The 25,792-nt window shown below is 44.7% G+C and overlaps 1 protein-coding gene across 7 annotated transcripts in view; it reads right to left on the bottom strand.

The window, feature by feature from the left end:
- Lpar1 (lysophosphatidic acid receptor 1) overlaps nucleotides 1-23,747 on the bottom strand; it is a 125,981-nt gene extending 102,234 nt beyond the window's left edge. For 2 of the 7 annotated variants that reach the window (XM_052717135.1, XM_052717132.1), the window contains exon 1: nucleotides 22,314-22,489. The gene's annotated coding sequence lies outside the window, so the exon portion shown is untranslated. Of the gene's footprint in view, nucleotides 1-10,076; nucleotides 10,132-19,905; nucleotides 19,994-20,927; nucleotides 21,044-22,313; nucleotides 22,490-22,597; nucleotides 22,712-23,620 lie in introns of those variants that run through there. The other 5 variants (XM_052717133.1, XM_052717134.1, XM_052717136.1 and 2 more) reach the window with 5 other exon arrangements.
- Nucleotides 23,748-25,792: the final 2,045 nt, after the last annotated feature.

The following is a 25,792-nucleotide window of genomic DNA, read 5'->3' as shown; positions in this document are numbered from 1 at the left end:
AGGCGTTGGGGCTGGAGGGGCACAAAACATTTGGAAACAAGCCAGCACATACTGAAGTCATCAAAGCCAATACATGCAAAGTCTATACACACCGGAGTTGTCAGAAACGGTTTATAAAATGATAACGTAAAAGAAGACAATATTTTAATAATTATTAATAGGATGATAGATTTAAAATTATTCCATTTGAAAACGGCCCATCAAGATGGCTCAACAACATAAAGCTGCTTGCTAAGCTGATGACATGAGTTTGATCACCTGAGCCCACCTGGTGGCAAGAAGCAACTCCTGATTCGGGCAGGTTGTCCCTGACCTCCCAAAGCACGCATGGCCACCCCTTACACACAAATAAATAAATAAATAAATAAATGTTGACAAATCGAGAATGATTCAGAGTTTCCAGAGAAGGAAAGTATCATATTTATTCGGGGAAACTCAACAGAGAATAATACATACAACAGAGAGCAGCTGAAGAGAGAATTAATGGTCTAGAGTTTTACTGAGAAGAAATTATACAAGGCAGTGAACAGTGGCAGAGAAAAAAACCTGAAAGCGAAGTGCAAAGGCAGGAAGTGTTGCAGCCTCAGAAACATCTAAGCAGAGACCCAACCTACAGAAGCAACAAGAGTAAAGAAATATATTTTTTTTTAAATCCCAGAGACCATGCACGGCTCATGCCTGTAATTCCAGCACTAGGGAGACGGAAGCAGAAAGACTTCCATGAGTTTGAGGCCAGTTTGGGATACATAGAGTTCAAAGCTAGCCTGGGATACAGGATGAGATATGTCTTTAAAAATAAATAAATAAATAAATAAGCAAACAAAGTCCCAGAATTAGAAGAAGACATGAGTCCTCAGAATCAGAAAATAGAAACATTAAAGTAATGCAGAAAAAAAAAACACAGAGTTTTCTAGACCACTAGTTAACACAATATGCTCATCTGTGAATGTGAGCATTCTCAAGCCCCAACAACAGGCCTGCAGGCCTCACAAACTGCCTGCTGCTAGTGTTAACAGTGGCTGTCCCCGCTGTCTGAGTGTCCTTCTTACATTGGTATTTGGGGAGCAGGGAGGGGACTGGGAGAACAAGAAAGCCAGTCAGGGGTTCTGGACGTTGACACACATCTGGCATCAATTTTGACTCTTGGGAACCCAAGCAGTGGAAGCACAGGACGGGAAATCAAGGTAAGAGCTGAGACCACCTGTCTTAAAGCACATTCAGATTTACAATCCCTGCCAGTCACAGAGGCAAAGTCAACGGTTACCAATGCCTTTCAAGACAGGCCAGAAGAACTAGAAAAGGGCAGAGCTGAGAACATTTGCCTGCTGGTTCTCTTTTAATGATATCAAAACTGCATCAGATATAAAACAGTTTGGTATGATAGCCTTGAACTTTCTGGAAGCCACAGATCTTAATCACCAATTTAGTCGGGAGTAAAAACACAGACCACAGGCAGCAGGCTTTCATGTGACCTTTGATACATGTTATTATCTAATGATAGAAAACCTCTCTGCCTACTTGAGCTCACACAAAATATCGTGACTTCCCTTCTTCTTCCAGAAGCAGACCTCTGGAGGTTGATCCCCAGCCAAGAACAAGAGCATCAAAACGCAGAAGAAAACTTAAATGTTGCCGGGCGGTGGTGGCGCACGCCTTTAATCCCAGCACTCGGGAGGCAGAGCCAGGTGGATCTCTGTGAGTTCGAGGCCAGCCTGGGCTACCAAGCGAGTCCCAGGAAAGGCGCAAAGCTACACAGAGAAACCCTGTCTCAAAAAACGAAAAAAAAAAAAAAAAAAACTTAAATGTTTTCTATCCAGTATTTGTCTGGCCTTTAAAGGAGTGACTTTGGGGTTCTGTCCAAATTCACAGAGGACACAACAAGAAAAGACCGGGTCATCAAAGACAGTTGGAAAGCACTTCACTCCTAGAAACACCACAGCCTGCAAACAGTAAACTTCAAAGGCAATGCAGAGCTCTCCTGGCATTTGCCATGTGTGCGTAAGTGGGTGAAGGGTGTGTCTATGTTTGCTTTTAATGATCAGTCGACAGACTGCACTTTAACTAGTCTTACTTCAGCTTTAGTTTCTTGGAGAGTGTTCTCAAAGTAGTTTGTGCATGGTGTTTATTAAAAAATGTAATGCAACATCTCTCACAACTGGAAAGAAACTTTTAGCGTTACCTAGCCCCACCTCCTATCCAGTGTTTTCACTGAAGAGAATATCTGTTGCGGAATCTCTGGTCAATCCTTCAGTTACAGAAAGCTCACTACCTTCCAAGGCCAGTGGTGAAGCCCTTGGGCAAGTCACATAGTACAAATTCTCTCTTAAGTATAGTTCAAACCATGGTGCCTAAAAAGCCCATCAAGATGGGGAGGGGATGCAGCTCGGTGATGTGATACTTGCCTATGATGTACAAGGCCCTGGGTTCAATCCCCACTACCACAAAAAATAATAATAATAAATTAAAAGCCCACCAAAGGCAACTAGCTGCTCTCCTGCAACCAAATTGGATCCAGTCCAGGCTTATCAAGAAATGAAGTCAAAGACAATCTCCTTCTCGCCTCTTACTCACAGTCCCTACCTCTGCTTCACAGATGTTTCCAACTGCTTTCCACTGTCACCGTACAATATTATTTCTTCAACAAGTATGTACATCTGTGTACTCAAACACACAGCCTCCTGTAAGTCTACCAAAGCAGACATGAATGACCAGGAGTGCCCTGTGGTTGTGGCTGATTGGATGATTGAGAGCAGAGCAGAGGCCTCGTAAATCTTACTTCCAAACCAAAACTGTCATCTAAAACAGGGCCCTGTTTCCAAGCGTGACCCCGGGTACACAGGTGTATAACGCAGGTATACAAATCAAGTGTTTCATAGATAACAAACCATAAAGAATATACATGTCAATACTGAGAATGCCTTGTTAAACAAATACATAGTACAAAATATAAATGTATATTTCGAGTCATTTCAGAAATTGCAGAAGAATCTGTCTTAATCTCAAGCCAAAATTCAATGGGTCATTTTGGAAGGAATTCAAGTGAGCAATTCAAACAGTAATTTTAAAAAACCCAGCATTCTGAAACAACGGAATCCAAAGACATATTAATTTGACAGTTACAAGCTGAGGACTGACAGATAGGAAATGTTTGCTCTCCATGATTAAGCCACTATGATTCCAGGAGAAAACTTGATATGTACAGAAAAACAAAAAAACAAAAGCCTACTGCCATCCATAACACACCATAGTCTTAAATCTGAGTTGGGGCGTTTGGGGCAGCTTTGGTGGCCCACGCAATGCAAGTTGTGTGTTTTCAAAACTGTGGCTGCAGTGGAGTCCGTGACACAATCAATTATCTGATCCCATGGAGGGCCATGATCCACTGTTGGAAGCTGGGTCAAGAAGACAGTGTCTCCAGGGTGGAAGGGTGGGGGCAGGGTGGCGAATTCGATGGGGCTGAATTGCTGAAAATAAAGCCGCCTAACCTGAGTGTTCTCTCACACTTGATCACTTTACTCTGTGATGAAAAATACAGGTCTGGAAGAATCTTTCAAGAGAGAGAAAGAGAGGAAAAAAGGGAGAGGGAAAGAAGGAAAGAAACTCCAACCACAGAACAAGGAATTCCTCCCACTGCACCAGACAGCCAGGAGATTTGGCCTGCAACCTTTCTGAAGTCTAGAATGTCATCCTTTCAAGTTCAGTTTTCAAATGTTTCTTGTATCAGCCTCGTGTGGTTAACACAGCAACCTCCAAAAATAAGCAAGCTCAAACTCAAAGTAGTTGATGGTTGGAACAACAATAATAATAAATCCTAAAGGGTCATTTTTCTATGTCCCAGGATGAGGACTGGATTCTCTTCTTCACCATCAAGATGGTATTCAAATATCAAATACAAAATGTACTCATAGAATCCTTTCTGTCACTTGGGGTCCTAGTTTTCAAACTTGCACTCCACTTGAGTTCCAAATACAGATATAAACTTCAGAAAAAACATCCAACCACAGAACTCATTCTGAAAATGCTCAGAGCCGTCCACTCCACAAGCAAGAGGTGAAATGCCAAACCTCAAAACAACAAATGTAATAACCATGTGGCAAAAGATGAATCCAATTAATGTTACCTTAAAATAACTTCAGCAACTCTTCGCTTTCCAGTCCTAATTGCCCATCATGGGACTTCAGAAGTCAGCAGTGTGTGGTGGAAGACCAAAAAAAAAAAAAAACAACAACAACACTTTCTGACCATTGCACTCCTTGACCCTGAGTGAACCCAGTGAAACCTGCATTAATGGATCCTAAGGCCTTTACAGAGGCCATAATCTGTCAAACATTTACAATTACAAGGAGCTCAATAAAAATGGGATTGCTAAATAGTTGGGTTTTTTTTCCAGTTTACTCTGGTCTTTTGATTTTAAAAAAAATGTATTCCCCTTGAATTCTCCTTCCCCTTAAAGGGAAGGAAAAGCAGTGGCCCCCCAAATGAAGTTCTGTGGAAAAAAAATTCTAAGACTAGAAGGGACTTTAAGTGTTGTCCTTCTCTTCTCCAGATACATCAGTCACCAGGCATGTCACTGTCAAGGACAATTTCAACCAAACCGACAACTTCTTCTCTATTTCCTTAAGAGACCGACTATTGAGCTTAGTCCCTTTTCACCAGGACTGTCCTGCAACACCTCAAAACCCCCTTTCTAACCGGAACCGAACATCCCACAGCTGCTTGCCCCCAATGCACTGCCTCTGCCCTTCAACATCAAATTACCCAGCTTCCTGGTCCCTCTGTGTTCCTCACCTTTGTCCAGCCTCACATCTCCCAATGTCAGGCCTCAGCGCATGCTCAGTCCTTGAGCTCCCCTCCGCCAGCCTGCTGCCTCCCACAGTCCTCTCTGCCAGTCTGCCCTTTGACACTATCGCCCTGATTAAAATCCACACTGCTGCTCTGTTCTCATTCACAATCACCAGAGACTCCGTGGAGAAAACCAGAGACAAGATAAGGCTGTCGCTATGAATCGATGCATTCTAATCCCAGCTGAGCCCTAAAGCTGTCATTTCTCTCCACTCTCTCCATTCCTCATGTTGCCTCGTCCCTCAAAGAAAGTCCACAGCATGTAGGTCCATCATGGAGAAAACAGAGGCTGTTACTCAAGAAGCTCCATGGCACTCTACTCCACCCCTCTCTCTCCCTGCTACCTCCCACTACATGAACGATCTGGGCTGTTCTTCTAGCTCTCCTCTCTAGTCTGTGTACCACACTCATCTGCTCCACCTCAGACACACAGAATTGCGAGGTGCTGCCTCAGCCTTTAGATTGTCAAGTGGTCTGAAGTGAGGATCTCATACATGTTATTTTGCAAAAGCTTGCCACCACGTGATTTATAAAGTAATCAATAGTTGCTATTACTGGCCAGGATAGCCTTACAAGTCCTATGATGTGATCCTCCTGCCTCTGACTTTTCAGCATATATATCCTACTGTGGTCATAGGCTGACCCTTATTGATGCTTGTCCTCAGTGGAGCCGAGGCTGGAAGCACACAGATCCACACAGAACTTGGCCACAAGGAAAGGGTGCACTGTGGGATTGCTTAAGCTTGAACTTGCTTACATTCAGCAACTATCAAACGTATGATTTTGTGCAAAGTAGTATTTATAGGCAATATCCTGAAAGCTGCCAGCCCATCATTCCGCAAGGAATGTGGAATATGCAGCGTCTCCCTCAGACTAAGGCAGCAGAGCTACTTGTCTGAACTGTCTCCCCTTGGCCCACAGTTGCTTTCCTAAGATAAGCTTTGGCACTCTGCCATAGACCTGGACTAAATGTGGCTCTTTCGAAACTCTACTGTTGGACTCACAGGAAAGACAGTGTTTGGAATCAGGCATTGTGGCTCATGCATGTACTCTCAACCCGTGAGGGACTGAGACAGGAGGATTGCTGTCACTTCAAGGCTTTCTTGGGCTACTGTGTAAGACCTTTTCTCCCATAATAATAATAATAATAATAATAATAATAAATAATTATTATTATATTATTAAAATTGTGTTTAGAGACACTGACCACTATTTTCAGAGTCTACGGTTTGACAAACTACAGAGAATATCTTGTCTCCTCCCCACACTGTGAAGAGTCATGCCTCTTGGTCAGTTTTCATGCACACAGGCTCTCTGGATCACATACTGATTGTTGTCTCTGTGTCAGCTACCTGGAAGGCTAGACCAAACGTATGTTCCTTTTCAAACAGACAGACTCTCAGTGTCCATCCCTGCTTAAATTTACACTTTCACTTCCTCATTCCACCTTTCCTTCCTGTGCTCACTAAAAGTTATCATAGTCAGTCGGAAAATATGTACACAGCTGATTTCAAATATCTCAAGTACTTCACAGTATTTTCACACCGTTCTCCACTCCCGCTGTCTCTGAGTTCATGGAGACAGTCTACCTTATCAACTTTGTCTGTCCAGGGTTTAATAACTGATCATTTATTGGATGTCAAGTTTGTGTTACCTGTGACTACTTCTGACAGTGGATGGAATGGTGAAGTACTTTAGAGAGGCTCATTTGATCTTCCCAAGGTGCACAAGAGGCTGCAGTATGGCTGGCCCCCGCAGGAAAATGAGGCTGAAACACGTAACATGGAGAATACACACCAAACAAGCCCAGGCACAAACGCTTTAGACTCTTCAGTATTTAATTGGGGCGCTTGTTGCATTTTTCAGCAACTAATCCATTACGTCACAGAAACACACTCATGAGGAATATTCCACCATCAGCTGATAAATGAATCCAGCTAGATATCAGACCTGTCGTGGCTGATTAAAATCAGTGAGTTCAAAAGGCACAAGACCAAAAGAAGGCTGAGGACGTTCTCAATTAGGATGCAAATCAGTAGGGTACCACAGCAGAGCATCTACCAGTGAGGTCTAGGCACCTTCCCTCAGTGCCATCCAAAGACACAATACTAATAAAATTTCCTGTTGCTTCAATCATTTTCCAAGTTCTAGGTGCACATTCTGCTCACACCAACTTCCGTTTTTACTCTGGCTGTGCTGTATGAGGTATGAAGTGTGGGCATTGTTTTGGACATGTTTTTATCATCACTATCACCGGTTAGTAAAAAATGTCTTTGTAATTTGAAACAGCAAATTATGTCACCAGGAATGCACTCAAAAGGCAGTCTCTTGAGAGGTTATAAAGATGGCTCTTCAAGAAAGTGTTTCCCTTGCCGGCACAAGGACATGAGTTTGATCCCCAGAGGCCATTTTAAAAGGCCTGTAATCTCAGGGATAGGGAGGCAGAGGCAGGCAGATACTCCGGGCTCACAGTCCAGCCTAAGCTGATTGGTGAGTTCCAGACCAGTGAGAGACCTGGACTCAAAACAAAGGTGTGTGGCACCTGAGAAAAAACACCCAAGGTTCTTGCACTGACATCCACATACTTGTGCTCACACTACACACACACACACACACACACACACACACACACACACACACATACACACTCATGAAGGAAACCACCTGAAAAACAGAAAAAGCTTCCCATATTTAAGTGTTCCCGGCAGCCACTGAGTCGAAGTAAGGTCCCTTCTACTTAAATCACTGTGCTGAGGGGACAGAAGGACACACCTAGAAAAGATTTGAACTAGAGAAACCTTAGAAGAAAACATCCCACGAACTTGACAATGGCTGTCTCTCAATTAGAAGGATTATGGCTTCCTTTTTCTTATTATACTTTTTATTTTCTACGGTGAGTTAAAAAGTTCAAGGATATTTTTGTCTACTTGAAAACTAAGCACTATTGTTCTCAAGTGTAAAGAAATTACACGAAAAGCTGTGGCTGAAACTTTTTTAAGATAATAAAGAAATGGAAAACACAACTCCTTTCCAAAAGTAAGATAATGGCTGTCTTAGTATCGCTGGGGTACAACACCATGGCCATAGCAACTTGGGGAGGAAAGGGTTTATCTGGCTTACGCTTCCATATCACTGTTCATCGTCAAAGGAAGAAGCCTGGACAGGAACTCAAAAAGGGCGGAGCCTGGAGGCAGGAGCTGATGCAGAGGCCACGGAGGGATGATGCCTATTGCCTTGCTCCCCATGGCTTGCTCAGCCTGCTTTCTTATAGAAACCAGGACTTCCATCCCAGGGGTGGCTGGCACCAACGATAAGCTGACCCTCCCCCATCAATCACTAATTAAGAAAATGCCCTACAGCTTGCCTACAGCCTGATCTCATGGAGACATTTTCTCAGTTGAGGCTTCCTCCTCTCTATGACTCTAGCTTGTGTTAAGTTGACTTAAAACTAGACAGCACAGTGGTTAGATGAACTATTGAACAACTTGTTATCAAGCTATTAATATTTGACTCCAAACATGTTACCATGTACAACAGTGACTTAAAAATATGGCCTGTAGAAACAAAACACACATTTACTACCTCTAAAAAGAAGCAGACCATGAAACAGGCCATAATGGCAAAAGGCCATAAAAGAAAAAAAAAAAAAAACAGGATTAAATGATGATAATTCTACTCATTATGGAACTGCAAATATGATTGGGTTTGCTGTTTATATTCTTTGAAGTTTCAAAAATGTTTTAATATTTTGAGCAGTATTTCATGTAAAAACAATTCCAAAGGAGAGGTAACCTGTTTTTACATACTTGACATATGTTTAGTGAAAAATTTTACCCACCGGGTTATTTTGTCATTAAAAGGAGATGAAAAGATGGAAAAGAGTGAGGCAGAGACAGACGCAATGTGCATTATTTGTGTGTGAGAACAAGCTCAAAGCCAGCCACCAGCATCTACCGGGACAATTACTGGCCAGAGTTAATACTTTCCTCCCAGTCAAAATCAATGGAGACTATGTCAGTCGGCTTAGCCAGCTGTTACGGAATATTTGTGTACACTGTGAAGATGTGTCTCTGCCTAAGGCACCTTCTGATTGGTTTAATAAAGAGCTGAATGACAAGCTAGGCAGGAGAGGATAGGTGGAATTTCTGGGGAGAGGAGGAAGAGGAGGAATCTAGGCACATGATTTCGCCAGCAGACTCAGAGCAAGTCAAATGTGCCATACTAAGAAGAAGTGACCAAGCCACATGGCAGAACATAGATTAAAAAAAAATATGGGTTAATTAAGTTATAAGAGCGAGTTGAGAAAAAACTAAACTAACGTCAAGCTTTCATAATTAATAATAAGTCTCCAGGTCATTGTTTGTGGGCTGATAGGCCAAAGATAGTCCATGAAGAAAGCTTGCTATAGCCTGCCATAGCATATTATCATTGATTATAGAGTGAGTGACAGACATGTATTTTTTGCAAAGATCCAGGGCTTGGAAATTGGAGATCAGGGTAGAGCATGGCTGATTGTGCTGTTGGCTTTCATGTGGGCTTGGGTCGCACCTTCATATACATACAGCCTTTCCTCAGTGCACCTCTATGTAGAGAGCTCCCTGTTCTATTGGATTGAAGCCCCACTCATATGACCTCTCTTAACACCAGCCAGCCCCTAAAGGCCTATCCCCACACACAGGTATGTTCGGGGGTCAAGCTCCAATCCTGTTGGTGGGGGAGAAACTCTGTCCATACCAAAGAATGAATACATTTTACTATACATCTCTCTTGTGGTAGTAATGTGTCGAAGCACAAAAGCTCCAATTCCTAGTCCTAGAAAAACATTACTCATTCAGATGAGGATTTGAGATCTGTGGGCCTCTTCTTGGAAACCGCCAAATGCTTAAGTAGCTGGGACTTCCACGAGTATCCACCGCCTAACGCATGCTTCAGTGTTGAGATCATTTGGAACCAAAACATTCACCTGTTGCTTCCCATTCTGAAAATGACTTTTTTCAAGGAAGCTTTAGTCTTTGAGCCACACTGCTTTTCTCCCAGGCCTATACAAAAGGCCCTTCTCAGAATCTCCACAGTACATGGGAGTACACAGTACATAGTTCTGCCTTAAGTCTGAACTAACCACATGACTCTACCCCACACTGGACCAACCTATCTCTGGTATTAGCCTGAAGCAACACCCATGCCAATTACCTGCCTGGACCAACGCCTCCTCTAATCCCAAACATTGTCTGTACCTGTGCTTCAGATTGAGAGACTGGAGACCTGTCTGGTTTCCATGTATCAGTCACCCTAAGGGAAAGAATTCAACAACAAACAGGGATTTAAGCGGATGCATCAAGCCCAAACACACATTAAATCCTCAGTTGCCTGGACTTCCAGGATAAATATTGATTATAAATGAGGAATTAGGTATAGTTTAAAAACAGAGGGCTTATGCCTTGTTTTCCCTTCAGTTTCTAAACAACAAAAGAGAAATATAAGGAAACATTCATATTGAAATATGTGAGTGTGGAAAACGGAATGATTTGAACGACAAAAAATGTTTAGGTATATTTAAATCAGTTGATTTAACACATTGGTAAGAAAAGCTGCCCTGGTGGGGGAAATGGGGAAATGGTGGCCAGGGGCTACCGAGTATTGGTTGTGAGATGGCCAAGTTCTGCTGACCTGATGCACAACGTAGTGACTACAGCTATACCATCTTATAAGTGAGCATGGGAGTACATGCCTGTAATACCAGCACTGTGGAGGTAGAGACCGGAGAATCAGGAGTTCCGTGTCATCCTTACCTAAACAGTGAGTTCAAAACTAGCCTGGGCCATATGAGACCCTGTCTCAAAATAATAATAATAATAATAATAATAATAATAATAATAATAATAATAAAGTCTTATGTATTTCAAATTTGTTCAAAAGTGGGCCATAGGTGCTCTAACCCCTCCCACCAAAAAAAACCCACACAAATAAATGAATAGTTAAATGTTGGATATGTTAACTAGCTTGACAGATTGGAGTGACCATTCCACATCAAGTTATCAAGTATTACTCTTTAAACACAATTATACTTCATTATAATTAGATCAAGTCAAGCCATTTTATGTGATTTAGCCCATTGATAATGACAACTGTAATGGCAGCGAATACACTAACACGGCCAATTCTCTTATATGGCCACTTCTTCATGTCTAACTCATGCCTGAGGCTGATCACCAAGGTCCAACTAACAAAACACCAAGATCCCACAATCAAAATTCACTATTTGGCTACACTGGCTAACATGTCCAGTCAGGACTTTACCAACTCATACCTAAGCAGACTTCCCCCTTTCTCCTTAAAAACCACTCCTGCAGAGACACCTGCTGTTGCCTTTGTCCAATCCAGAGGCAGTACCCCACCCCATTGTCCCCTCGGGGTATTAAATCTCCTTTGTGCTGAGAATTTGGTGTCTGGGTGTGTCCCGTGCCAACCAGAGGCTCCTTCATCCATTATAACAATAAACACAAAAGCAATGTTCCCTTATTCAGAGGTGTCTCAGAACAAAATCCAGTTCAATCCGCTGACAGGCAAATATATGATAAAATAAAACAAAAAGTTTAAAATCAGACCAGGAAATAAAGGCATCTCAGATACAAACAACAGAAAGAACTAGCAACATTAGCTTGAGCAAAAAGAAAGTTCCTAATGCAGAGGGCTGTTTTACACTGTATCTCACATTATGTATTTAACACAGAAATTATCAGAAAGTAGTTGACATTAGAGAGAGAGAGACAGAGATAGACAGAGACAGAGAGAGAGACACCAGCAGAGACAGAGACAGAGAGATAGGGAGCCACTTGTAGAGACACACTAAGGGGGCATTATTGGTCTATAACAGCTCAAGTAGGCTAACAGAATCTAGAATTTATGAATATTATTAGTATCATGGCTGAGCCAATAAGCACATACTGCACTTCCACCCAGGGAAAACCAGGCTCCTCTTAAGGATTCGGGAAACAGAGATTCTCATCTACAAGAAGTACAAACTATAAAATCTATATTCACATTCACTTACAAGAATCAACCAATCTAATCATGGGAAAGTCCATAGGCATAAGCATCTCCAATAAAGCCATCTTCAGGTCCATCCTCCTGAGCCTCCCAAAGCAACCTCTATGAATACAAGTGCCAACAAGGACATTTATCCTCCCAATACTGTTTTAAATTTCACAGGAAACAGCATTAGCATAAAACAAAGAATTTAGGCTTACAGTCCACAGAGCCATCACCTACCTACAGAATTTAAGCTACTTCCATGTGCTGAAATTCCCACTTTCAAATGGAAAATCCCTACTCCCTCAAGAATGAGCAAAATTTAAAATAAAAATACTGCTGATGATTTCCAAAGTATTTAAAATGAAGCTCTGTTCATCAAAAACACTAATAAGTATGACAAATGCCTATCCTTACATAATTTCATCATTTGGAACAAATGACTTCATTTCAACTCAAGAAACAAAAAGCTGACTTCCATTTTCTCTTTCAGGAACCAACTTTTCTTTGTCTTCATCAACCTCCCCTTCCCCTCCCACCCCCACATCTCATTTTCAGTTCATTTAGCTCACCCTTCAGGTCGCAGACACATTTTCCTCCATCTCAGAAACAATGTCAGCCTTGTCTCTTCCACTGGGTTTTGTAAATACCATGAAACCAAGACTATATCCAATTTATTCTAGCACACTCAAAAATACAAATCTTTATTTATTCATGCATCTATCATAATTTAATTCACTCATTCAATTCTTTTATTCAAAAAAGTTTCTGCCGTGTGTAGTGTATTGTACTGAGCACTGGGGAAACATAACGAGAAATTTTTTTAGAAGTATTTTCCTCATCTAAGAAGTCAGAAATAAATGAAGAAGGGACTGTGGGGCAAGCTGGACACACAGGAAAGATCCTTCAGTTTTACAGGCAGGAGCTAGAGAAGGTCTGGCTGAGAAGATGGTGACCTTTGAGTGAAGATGGGTGAGCAAGCATTTAGATACCCGGGGAGAAAAACTTCTAAGCAGAGAAAACAGTCAACCGGGAAGTCCTTGTGTAGGTAAGCTCGGGTGTAGAGCTTGTTAGAGTAGGGATAAAGAAGCCATTAGCATGTAACAATGGGCCAGGCAGCACAGGACCTGGAGAAGAGCAGCAAGCAGAGATAAGAGGTGGTGATTAAATCTGGAGCATGTCACAGGCAGTTATTATCCCTGTCATTAGACATTTCCTACAAAACATTGTAATGGCGTGCATAGACAGTTTAGCTACAAGGCATAATGTTATTAAATATTCAGTAGACCTTACTAGTTGAAGACCTGCAAGGAATTATTCCAAAATGCGATAAGGAAGTTTGGTTTAGGGGTTGGAGGTTTAGCTCAGTGGTAGAGCGCTTGTCTAGCAAGCGCAAGGCCCTGGGTTTGGTCCTCAGCTCTGAAAAAAAAAAAAAAGATAAGAAGTTTTGTTTTGATTTGGGTTTTGAAGACAGTGTCTCATTCAGCCCAGGTTGGGCTCAGATTTGCCATGTAGCTGCAGATGACCTTGAGCCCCTGATCCTCCTGCCTCCACCTCCCAAGGGCCAGGATTATAGGTGTGAGCCACCATGCCCAGCTTCAGGAAGACATTAAAGAGTGCTGACTCCAGATGAGTCTCCTCTCTATCCCAAATATTCCAAGATGTGTGTGCTGTTTTTCACTACCAAGTGTCATAAGCACATGCTTCAAGTATCATAACAGTTTTACAAAGTAAAGAATTCATCTTCTCTGTCAAACAGTGTGGAAGACATGACAATATAATTATCTAAAGTAGAAATAAAAACTTAATCAGAAAAAGGTTATTTTTTTTTTAAATCCAAATAAAAAACAGAGTTGGACTGACTGTTTACCTCAATCAAGTGGTTCGCTAGATTTTTCTAGAACCTCCATGGGAGCCTGCTGGAGTTTCTCTGGGTGTTCTTTAGGCTCTTGGGGTTTGCAAGTTCCTCCGAGGATTCAGTTTGCCCTTTATTCGCCGTGATAACAATGAGTCCCACAGCAAGCTCTCCTGCTAACTAAAACTCTCTTTGTTTCTTCCTTTAGCCCCCAAATCACCACTAATCTCTCAACAATTTTAAGAATATTTTTCAGACAACCATAACTGGAAAGGACCACTGGGGGTGGGATGAGAGTTCTGTTCACCACAGAAGATCATGCCAAAATCCACACCATTTCCTGTTTGGGGTTTGGGTTTGGTTGGTTTGGGGTGGTGCCTAAGACTGACCAGGCAAATGCTCTACCCCTTGATCCTCTGAACTTTTTGTGAGACTCATCTAAGTTGCCTAGGCTAGCTTTGAACTCATTCCATCATTTGAACTGTATCCCATCCTTAGAAATTTAACATGAAATATTTTATTTTCAGGGCCTAGACAGGCCCTGAACTTGTAATCCTCCTGCTTCAGCCTCTTGAGCAGTTGGGATTACAGGCCTAAGACATCAACCGAGAATCATCCCATCAAGAGAAGCCATAATGGATTCTCAAAGAATGCCTGGTGCAGTTCAGTTCTCTGCTAGAGAAAAAACACTTAAAGACCAAAATTATATCTTGTCCTTATTAAACCACTATTGTGGATTTTCTTTTTCCAGACAGAGTCTCATGTAGGCCAGGCTGACCTTGAACTCTCGCCTACATCTACCTTAACATGTACCACCACACTTCAGCTTGTGCAATGGCAGGGATCAAACCCAGAGTTTCGTGTGTCTTAAGCAAGCACTTTACCAACGGAGGTACATTCCAGTTTTGAATATATCCTTCAATTTCGAAAGTTCTCACTAGCTTTCTGCATACATTTCAATAGCGTTTACATACAATGATGTTCTCTGTATTGTGAGGATCCCTAAACACTGCAAGCTCTATCTTCTAAACTAAACTTTGACTCAGATTTCCAGCTACCAGGGGAACACATCTGCCTCTATAGTTTTATACAGGTCTAGAACTAACAAACCTCAGTGCAACCCTCTCCTACCCTGGTGTCTCACCTGGTAATGGCATCATAGCAACCACTGTAGTTTGGTGCCCTCTACAACTTTCAAGATAGGCCCCATGCACACCAGCACGATTTGCCAGAAGTCGTATATCCCAAGCATCTTCCCCAAGTCTGCCACTCACATGCATTCCTTCTGGGCCTTCCTTCTTATTCTTAGGCTTGGAATAAACTTAGCCAGGGGCCTGACACCAGCACCCAGCTGCCATGCCAATCACTCATCTACTCCAAGGCAGGGGAAGCTCTCCCTCCACCCTCAGAAGCGTGCAGAGCATTCTGTTTAAACTTTGGTTTGGAGTATTTATCACTGGCTGCCTGAGCTGAGTCATCTTTGGCTGTGTCTTTCCATGTTTATAAGCTAATTGCTAGCAAGACCCATGCTTTTTTTTGTCTGCCGTTGAATTTTTCTTTCTAAGCGTTCTCAGCCATGCACGAGGATCCAAAATCCTCTAAGATATCAGATGCATGGAAATTAACTGACAGGATCTCAGATAAAAATGACTAGAAAGCAGATGTTGCTGAATCCGGAAAAGTCAGTGGGACTGCCCTGGCCTTTGAACCTTTCTGTCTGTGTCTACTCAGCAAGGAAGGCAAGGAGCTTTCTGTGGAACTGCAAAGAACAGTGGGTCAGAACGAATGATTCATTTTCTTGACATGACAACAATCCTTTTCCCAACAAATCATAGCCAGAAGAGGCAAGTGACCCCTTAACAAAAGGCAATTCTGCTTTAGCTGTGCTGGCTTGCTCCGTTCTGAGACCGCACCACCCTTATAATCCCCTGATTAGACTTCTGAGGAGGTGGGGGAGGAGTCCTCATTTAATGCTCCCACAGTGAAACCTGCCTATAATGAATAACTGCACCTGTCTCCGTTCCACAAGTGGTTCCAGACTTGCCCCTGGTACTCGGTTTTCCACCTAACAAAAGGCTCACACACAGATGCCTAGCACTTGCTCCCAGATGCCCCTCCTCCCCTTGCCTGAGACCCAGGGGCAGCAGAGCCCTTGTGGAAAGAACACACCCTGCAATGGCATTATTCATCTTGAGTGTCACAGGGCTGGAAATGGTTTTGTTTCCCCCTTCAGTCATTCACATCACCGACGAGAACTCTACTGAATGAAGTCAGGCTGCAGTCCAGAAGAGTCCATGCAGGCAGGCTCTTCCGGCTTCTGCTTGTTGCCTTTGATGGCAACCTTGGGTACAGCCTGACTAAGACTAGGGGGAGCAGGGACAAATGGAAATGTGCTGTCATGATGACACTCAAATGTATAAAAATACACACACACACACACACACACACACACACACACACACACGTGCAAACAAGCAAATACAGGGATCGAGGCTTGGGCAACCAAAGGCCAAGAACAGAAGGCTGTAGGGCAAATCGACGACAAAGCAGTGACCTCAGACAGGTGGCTGAAGTGGCAGAGATGACATCTTTTACTCTAGACATATGTGTATGGCTTGGATCACTACAAAACAGTCTACATTTACAAATAAATACAGTGCCTCTCTTCCGGTTGGACCCTTTCTATAATGTTTGTATCCTTAGATGATCTCAGCAAGGCCACCCAAGTTAAACACCAGACTCAGAATCTTCTAGGAAGACGCCATAAACTGGGCATAGAAACTCAAACACAAATTCGGTCAAAAATAGGAACATCCAGAAGGAAAGGGAAGCAAGCCAAGGCTACAGACAAGACACGCTGGGTCTGGCTCCACGTTTTCACAACTCACAGGTAAGTCTCAGTGAACTGTTTTAAGTTTATAAAACGAAGGCCTGGATACCAGGCTCCGACTTCTTCACCCAGGGGAAGCACTGAGAGGGCTTTGAAGAAGCTGCTGAAACAGAAGAATCACTCAAAAGTCATACCTCTGCATTTGAAGGCATTTCAGAAAAGCTTCAGTTGGTCACATGATTCGACAGAAAGAAGGAGGCAGCATGGTGGTGTCTGACTGTGTTCCCAGCACTTAGGAACCAGAGACAGAAAAACTGCCCGTTGAAGGCCAGCCTGAGCTACACAGGTGTGTGTGTGTGTGTGTGTGTGAGAGAGAGAGAGAGAGAGAGAGAGAGAGAGAGAGAGAGAGAGAGAGAGAGAAAGAGAGAGAGAGAGAGAACATGATGGAATGCCATCTCCATGACAGAAGAGACCTTACTTACACGGCTTGTTTCCAACTGTCACCCAAGGGCAGATGGACATTTAACAAACACCCACTGAACATGGAAGGACTGAATGAGTCATATGCGGGATTCCACGAAGAACAGAAACTAGACTTGGAAAACCCATACTACCAGTGCGTGTTCCTAGTTCACAGATGTAGAAAGAACAGCCCTTTGACTTACCAGACACAGCGGAGCTTGCTCTAGAGGCCTTGGGACTCCCTCTAGCTGGATCGCTTTTGTTCCCTCTCGGGCTTGGTTTATCTCCCAGGGTCCTTCCAGATTCTAATCTTCCATGGCTCCTCCCCCAGCTTCAGCATCTCCACTTCCACTGCCTTGACCCTTGACTCAGAAGGTCAGGGGTCCCCTGCCCCTTTGCCTTTGGTGTTCCCAGAGCACCAGGAACCCATGATTGGGAACCCTCACCAGACTCTTGACTGGGGGTGGGGGTCTGCGTTGTTCATTTCTGTCCATCCCGGGTGCTCAGCACAAGGCCTGTTGGCACCAGCAGTCAGTTACACTCCTCTGGGCTCGAGCAGATCTCACCTCCTCTGGCCCACATCTACCTCGCTCCAAAGAGCCAGCCAGGCCTATCCTTTAATGAGGCAGAAATTCAACGAAGAGTTGGGAGAGTCACTGGGACCCAGGGAAAGAAACCTGAGCATAGAGGACTGACAGGAAGACTAATCCAATCCATTGTTTCCAACTTAGATAATGAAAAAAAAAAAAGGAAATTCAGGCGTGGTGGTGGGTCCTCCAAACCCTTGGGGTGTTGTTGAGACAGAAATGGTTGTTGTGAGTCAGAGGCCAGGCTGGGTCTCATAGCTCAGGCTAGTCTGAGTGAGCTACAGTACAAGACCCTGTCACAAAAGCATGGAAAGGGAGGGTGGCCGGAGTAAATGAAAAGGCAGGCGGCAAACTATAAAGAGAATAAATAGTTCCCCATAACCCCAGCCCCCACCCCCGGGGAAACTTGCATCTCTAGAAGCACCAGCCCATAGAATGACCACACCAGACAAAATGCCCTTTAAGTGACAGTTTCAACCTTTGGATTCAGAGATTCAAGCTTTCTTTTTCTCTTCTAGAGGAAGACACTGGCTTTGAAAGCATTTTCTTTTATTTCTAGGCTACCACACGCACACCCCGACCTACCCCACTCAGGCTCGGACATGTTTGCTTTAGCACTGGACTAAAGTGAAGAGTCTGCCCTGTCATTAGATCACTTTTTTAAAACAGTACCACAAAAAGAAAATAAATTATAACCTAAATCCATGGGTGCGTTAAAATAGTTCCCTTTCATTTTCAGAAGGGGAGAAAAAAGCCCTGACTTTTATGTGAACTTCAGGGTTAAAGTCTCCATGGTAGTGGAAGATGGTGGGTGGTGGGTGGTGGGTGGTGGGTGGTGGGTGGTGGGTGGTGGGTGGTGGGTGATGGGTGAGAATGTCCAGGTATTAGCACAATTCCCTTGGCCCTGTGCCAGCAAGCAGGTAGTGTAAGAATAAAGGCTGCAATGAAATCACACGGACTTACTAAAACAAAGAGCCAAGAAATTTCAATACAATCCCCCACTCACTAAAAAAAAGTGACCCTTTGAGAACCCTAAAATAAAATATGTCAGCCTTCGACCTATTAAAATTAACTAGTTGATTTTTTTTAATCATGACAAACCTAAGTCCCCACCCCACGCCTTGCTGAAGATTTAAAAAGATTAGTAAATAAACAAATTAATTAAAAGCTACTGAGAGGACCATGCATTCAAATTGTATCCAGAAGACAACAAAATGCTAACCTAATCTCTTTTAATGATCTGCCTCCTTAGCCGCCTACCATTCTAGACTCAAGGGTAATTCAAAGTCTTCACCCAAATCAGCTTGACATGCAGCTGAAAACTCACCCATTCTCACGAGTAGCACAAAGGCGGAGGGCAGAGAGGGGTCCTGCATTCTCCTAAAGGAATTCCACGAAGAGTCCCCTGAGATATCACTAGCTAACTCCTTCAGAGATGAAAAAACAAAATCCACGCATATTACTCTACAAGACTGAGCAAGGCACTTCTATAGGAGTTTTGGAAATTAAACTCCATGAAGGACTCTTAGGGCTCTATTCCCAGTCCTTTAAAAGAGGCATTAGCCCTGTTTCTGCACTAATGATAATCCCCTCTCATCTGTACTACACATATTCCACACTGTGGTTAAGATACTATGTGTAATACAAACAGATTCAAGAATGCCAGTGTGGAGAAGAGTCGTGTTTAAATTAGCGTTAACCAGCAAGCTATTCCCCAAACAGAAAAAGGAAAGCGTGGATGCTCAGCTTTCTGTCTGCAAAGGGACTTAAGCACACATGCTCAAAAGGCCCCACGGGGCCCTGTGCAACCCAAGAGCCTCATCCATTTGGAACAAATTAAGTTTCCCAAAAGGAAGCTATCATTGGGAGGGGATAAGAGGGAAGAAATGACATGCAGAATGTTCTAGAAGCTTTATATAATAACATTAAATAAACTGGCAGTGGTGCCACACAACTTACTAGCCACAAGCATACAAGGGAACGCATTCAATCATCTCTCAAACACTTCACCTCCACTCTGCCACTAAGCAGTATGACTCGGGGTCTTCATGCATCTTAGGATTAAATAATGCCATGGCACAGCTCCCTAAGGTAACATCCAGGCCACCTTCATCACCAAGGACCCAGACCACACCACCTCTGAGAGGTCTCACTCTCCCCATTGAGCTTTCAAGGCAAGGGCCATTCTTCAAGCTGTTTGTCTCCCTACAACAGTTAGACTTTCAGGTTCTGCTCCCCAGCCCGTCAAGGTGCTTAAGACGTCTCCGTTACCACACAGTGAAGCAATATGGCACACATACCCTCTTCACTATCTCCAGCACAGTTATCTGTATCCACACCTTCTGTACTGCAGCTCTTTCTAGAACTTCCTTTTCATCTTCTTCGTATCTGTTACAACAAGAATCCGATGGTTGCTTGTTTAATTAAATTCGTCTCCTTCTCTCTCAACAGTCTAACACACCCATAACAGATACTTAAATGCTAACATGATCAAGACTTGGAATTATCCTGCCTTGCAAAAGGTAAGAAGCCAGACAGAAGTAAGATGCTGACTTAGTTGGCAGAGCCAGAGCTGGCTTGTGGGTCAGTGTTCAGGACATCACATCCACCTTCAAAGTAAATTGCGTTCCCCACATGTGTAGACATGACGATATCAAGGAAAGGAGAGAGGAAGGGAAGAGGGAAGGAAGGAGGGGAGAGGGTGGGATAGGAGGAGAAAGGAGGAGAGGGAGGGAGGGAAGGAAGGGGAGACGCTGAGGGTAGGTGGCCACACATTAATCACAGACATTAAAAAGTTGACTTTAAACTAAACTCCTAAAGACATTATGAAGTCAGCATGGTGCATTCTGTTCAGAGTACAAATTTTCATACCAAGCATGTGAAATGATCCTTTTTCCTAAAAATCACAAGTTTCAGGCTGTTATTGTACACTCAACGTTGACTCAGCAGCTAGGATTTACTCTTCCCTTGAATATCCCACTAGGTCAAACAGAACAGATTCTGTAAAAACCTGTCATCTATGATACAATCTGAAAAACAAAATCAAATTGCATTCTGGAAAATACTAGCTTTGAATGAAAACAGGAGTTTCTAAAGTGCTGCCACTTAAATTCTCCCTTCTGTGACTTCTTACCCATCACTCACAGGGATTCTGAACTCTGGAGGATGCAAAGATCAAGATGGGCAGGTGATCGCTTAGACCTGATGTCACTTTTAAGCAGACAGGGTTGTAATAATAAGGAGAAAGTGTGGCTGGTTCCCGCGTGGGCGAAGAAAGGAAAAGCCAGAGAAAGCCAGCTAGCTCCCCGCTTAAGTTCCTTACCTCAATCAAGCATTCCCTTCTGATGGGTTTCTTTCTTTATTCGTTTTTCCCCTCGTTTTCTTTCTGTTGTCCTCGCATTTCCCCACTTGACTAAATCTTTCCCATTTCCCTTCCTCAACTCTTCTATCCTGGAGAAGTCACTCACCACCAGCTCCCGGTTATTGGAAAGAGAGAACAGCAAAGATCATCCCACCCATTCATTTTCCTGAGAGGGCACCAAGACCAGGAGCTCAGAACAGGCTCGGGTTGCACCGCTAGGGGACGCTGTGTACAAGGGGGCTTCGATGCCGAGGCCCAGTTCTGCAGCTGCACTTCTTAGCCTTTCTGCCTCAAGAGGCTTCCCTCTCTTCCTGCAATTTTTTCCCCTGAAATTAACACTCAAGACCAAAGGAAGGGGAAATAAAAGTAAAAAAAAAAAAAAATACAGCTTTCATATACTTAGAGCCCTGGTGATTATTATTCATAATATTGCATCTGGAGAACCAAGGGCAGAAACTCGGGGCTATTACAGCTGTGTGTCCATGTAGTTCACTGTGGTGCACATGGCCTTAAGCCTAATTGACTCCTCTTCCTTGGTATTCACTCTGTCTGACAAAAGAATATGTTCTTCCGTTTTCCAAGACTTTGAAACTCAGACCTGTGACTTCACAGCCACGTTAAGTAAGCAAAGGACACTTACACAAAAGGACAAACGCACAGCCCTGCCGGGAAGCCTAGAGGATTCTGCTTTAACACCTCCTTCTAGTTGAGGTCCGCAGTAGGTATCTATGACGATGGGTATAGATAGCTTAAGAGTGAAACTTTCACAAGCCAGCACTCGCTGGAAACCCACATGGAAGAAATCTGTAGGTTTCAACTAAAGAGAAAAAGGAGAAAAAAGTCGAGCGAAAAGGAGAAAGAAAGAAAAAGGGAGGGGAAGACGGGAAGAGAACGGAGAAAAGGCAGTCCAGGGCCCCAGCCTGGAAGCAGCAACAAACCCTGGATGCCTCACATCAAAGGCCAAATGGCAGCAAAGGGGGAAAAAAAAGCCTAAAGTTTAAAGCCATCCACGGTAAACTCTCCCTACCGGAGCCAACACAACGGATCGACCTATTCAGGCAAAGCCAGGTCCCTCCCCTGCCTTGCATTTCCCAGGTACTAGCTAAGCCTCGGGCGGCTTCACGGAAAGTTTAAATTCCTTAGACTCAAGGGACGACAAAGTCACCAGTGAGCAGGGAGCTGAGCGCGGGGCGCTGGGACACCCGGGCCATCTAAGTCCTCGGGGATGCCGCACCGAGGAACTTGGAGCGCCCCACGCCAGCCCTCTCGCGCCCCCAACCCGACCCAGGTAACCAACCGGAGGCCACCGACGACGTGTCCCTCGGACGGACCCTGGGGCGCACTGACCTGGCCAAAGGGCAGGAGGGCCGCCGGACGGCTGCAGCGACTTCCCTCCCGGGCTGGGTTCCACCGGCTGGTGCGGGAGGCCAGGGCAGCCTCGCCTCCTGCAGGCGGCCTCACACACGCGCGCACACCCACCCACTCCGGGCCCGCGGGCGCGCGCACTCCCAGGCGCTCACGCGCACGGCTGCAAAGCCGCGGGTGGTGGGACAGAGCGAGCCGATCGCGCCGATGGGAGGCGGGGCCGTCGCCACCCGCGCCCGGGGATACCCGGCCGCCAGCGCCTTTACCTGCTAGCTCCAGCTCCGCAGTCCCCGCAGCCCCGGGGCCAGCCCAGCCCAAGCCTCACCCGGGCACGGCCGGGAGGTTACGAGGGTAGCGCTGCGCTCGGGAACAAGACTCCTGGGGCGTCACTGCCGCCCAGGCCCGACTTCCCCGGCTCTGCGAGCAAGCGGGCGGCCGGGAAAGAAGCGCGGGTGCCAGCTTTCTTTCCTCTCCCTCCACCTTCTGGCGCTTTTCGCCCCGTCCACGTTGCACAAATCAGCAACTCCCCGCACCCCCCAGGCGCCTTTCCTCAGCAGCTGCCCTTACCTGCGTGGCACCCCCAGCGCCCCTGACTCCTGTGGTTCCCCTCCCCCAGTCATTCACAGAACTTCCCGAGCCGCTGGGGGGGCGTTGGCGGGTGAGGGGAGCCTAAGCCTCCCATTCAGTACCTTCCTGGCGCTCTCCCCCAACCCTCCACATCGGACACACCCACCCGGGTCACCTCTGCCCCCTCCCGCGCTCACCCCAGCGCCTGGCCGCCTGCAGAGCTTTGGTTGACTCCCTGCACAGTGCATTTTTGTCTTGTTGCTTTTCCCTCCTCATCTGAAAAGCCCTGGAAAACATCGCAGAGTCAAAAAAGAAAGAAAAAAGGCAAAAAAAAAAAAAAAAAAAAAAAAAAAAGGACTTCTTGCATGGCCACCTCCTAGTTGACTTTCTAAACTTTTCAGACAGTGCAAAGTTTCAACCAACGTGGCCCTGGACTACATACAGGCCGTAAAGAAAGGGTTGGCTTTGCCGCTTAAAAAGAAAAGAAAAGAAAAAAAAGGTATGTGAGTCTCTCCGCCTTTACAACTGCAAATCAAAGCGACTGTGGCTTCGCGCCCCTGGCTCTGATTATAAATTTCTCTTCCGCTCTCCCAGTGTAACTTTGTAAGGGCAAACTGTGGTTTTCACGGAGTAATTAAGGGCGGGGAAAGCACACCTGTGGGTGTGGGCGGGCGCAGGGCCTAAGAATCATTTTCTGGAGAGTACCAGCCCAGAAGCCTTACCATCACTCAGTAGACACAGCAGCAGAGAGAAGACTTCCCAGCCTTGCCATCACACCCACCTCCAGACCCTCAGGGTTGCCAGAGTCTTCAGAATTCTCTGCTTCTAGCCGTAGCTGAGTCCTCCACGCATCAAAAGTAGACGCCTGGGAGTAAAGGCCTGACCATCTCTAGTCAGAGGGACATCTAGGGTTGTCAGACCACAGTAAAGTGGGACTAGCTGACAGGACTGTAGCTGACAGGGAATGAAAGACGATGAGGAAACGGATCTCCACCCCCTTGCTTTGTAGAAAGAGGTCACTGCCAACAGCGATGGGCAGAGCCGATAAGACACGGGGGGGGGGGGGGGGGGGGGGGGGGGGGGGCCGTGGAAAGTTTTCAAGCCTTCAGCAGGTTGTGACTTGAAGGGACCACGACCATTTCCTGTCTGTGGTTTTTCACAGTGCTCAAGGCTGAACTCTAAAGCTGGTCATTTATTATGCAAAGCTGTTTACTTTTAAAAATTATTGTTCAAGCTGCACAGGCATGGTGCCGCCCACTTGTAATCTCAGCCCAGGAGAGCTTGGAACCGGATGAAGTGTTTCAGGCCAGCCTGTACTACATGGCCAGCCAGGGCTATACAGCAAGACCCCCTCTCTAATAAACCAAAGGAGAAAACTGTTCAAATCTCTTTTTAAAAGACTTTGCTTTCCAAACTCCTTTTCTACCAATCGGAAACTTATTTTATAATTATCTACTTACAATAGAAAAAGTACTCCCAATTACTGCTAATATAGTCATACCCAGCACTAACTCTGTTCTTGACAACAAGCAGAAACGCATCCGGTAGGGTAGCAGGCGGTAGTCGGAGGTACAGTGCTGGCCTAGCAAGTACAAGGCCCTGAGCTTGAGCTCCAGCACCACAAAAATACATAATAAATAAGCCTGCAAATATAAGCCCCTTCCTATCACAAATACCGATGGCTGATCTTAAACTATGAGGGAGTTGGGATGAACACGAAACCATCAAGTCTTATGCATATATATTAAAGAAACTAATACACTGAGAGGGGATTGCCCTTAACTATAGCACTACTAAATTCAGAATAATTCTATGTATTGCTTAATTTCTCTCTCTTCCTACTTCACCTGTTTTGTTTCTTCAACACCAATACTTCTATATTTAATGAAAAGAATATTTTAAAGGGATTATGGTGGTTGGCCATTCCTCACTGGTTAAAGGCACAAGATAAATAGGCCTCTCTGAGCTGACACTCCTGTTGATTAATTTCAGTGTGTTGGTTTCATCTCTTGCCTTCTTGAGGAATGTAGTTGCTGTCCCAACTGTGTATTGACTACTTTTACTACTCTGTGGTCCTTCCCAACCTCAAATGGGGATGTCTGTCCTCATTAAACACATGTATGTTAGGGGTGAAAACATGTACCTCAGGAATAGATTGCTAGCCTAGCATGTGCTGGTTTTGATCTCCACCACCACTACACACACACACACACACACACACACACACACACACACACACACACACACACGCATGCACATATACACATATGCGTTTACACGCATACCTATACACACATATACACATGCACGCACATACACACATAAACACACACACTGAGTTACTTGCTTTATCTCTTCCTTATTCCATCTACCACAGCCAAAAATGAAACAAGCAAGAGGTCTGCCTGGACAGACCTGTCTTGCTGACAAGCAAAGGCCTGTCTGGATGAGACTGCTCTGCAGCCAGCTTTAGGTCAACAGCCAGAAGTAGGTTAGGTGTCCGGCACAAAAGAGAGACAGTGAGATACAACACAACAGTAGTGCCAAACCTAGACCAAATCAGTTCCAAAGAGGGCCAAGTCTGTAACACAGGATGGCAACTGTGCACTGCGTTTCACAGAATTCCACGTTGTCTGGTTTGGGTTTTGCATGTTGTTTAGATGTATGGTCTCACAATGTAGCCCAGGCTGGCCTGGAAAGCACTATTGTAACCAAGGCTGGCTGGTCTCAAACTTTCAGCAATCCTTCAGCCTCCCTCGTGCTGATGTCACAGGCGTAAGCCATGCTCTAAGTTGTCTTTATCCAGGACAACGTATTTGAATGAGTTCCTTATAATCCTAACATCTACGACGTTGTCTGGATGTTGTCTGGATGTGATTAGAAGAGGGTGCCTA

Source organism: Peromyscus californicus, unplaced genomic scaffold (genome assembly GCF_007827085.1).
Source record: "Peromyscus californicus insignis strain IS unplaced genomic scaffold, ASM782708v3 Scaffold_5__1_contigs__length_169319896, whole genome shotgun sequence".
Taxonomy (NCBI): domain Eukaryota; kingdom Metazoa; phylum Chordata; class Mammalia; order Rodentia; family Cricetidae; genus Peromyscus; species Peromyscus californicus.
This window is presented reverse-complemented; position numbering and strand designations above follow the sequence as displayed.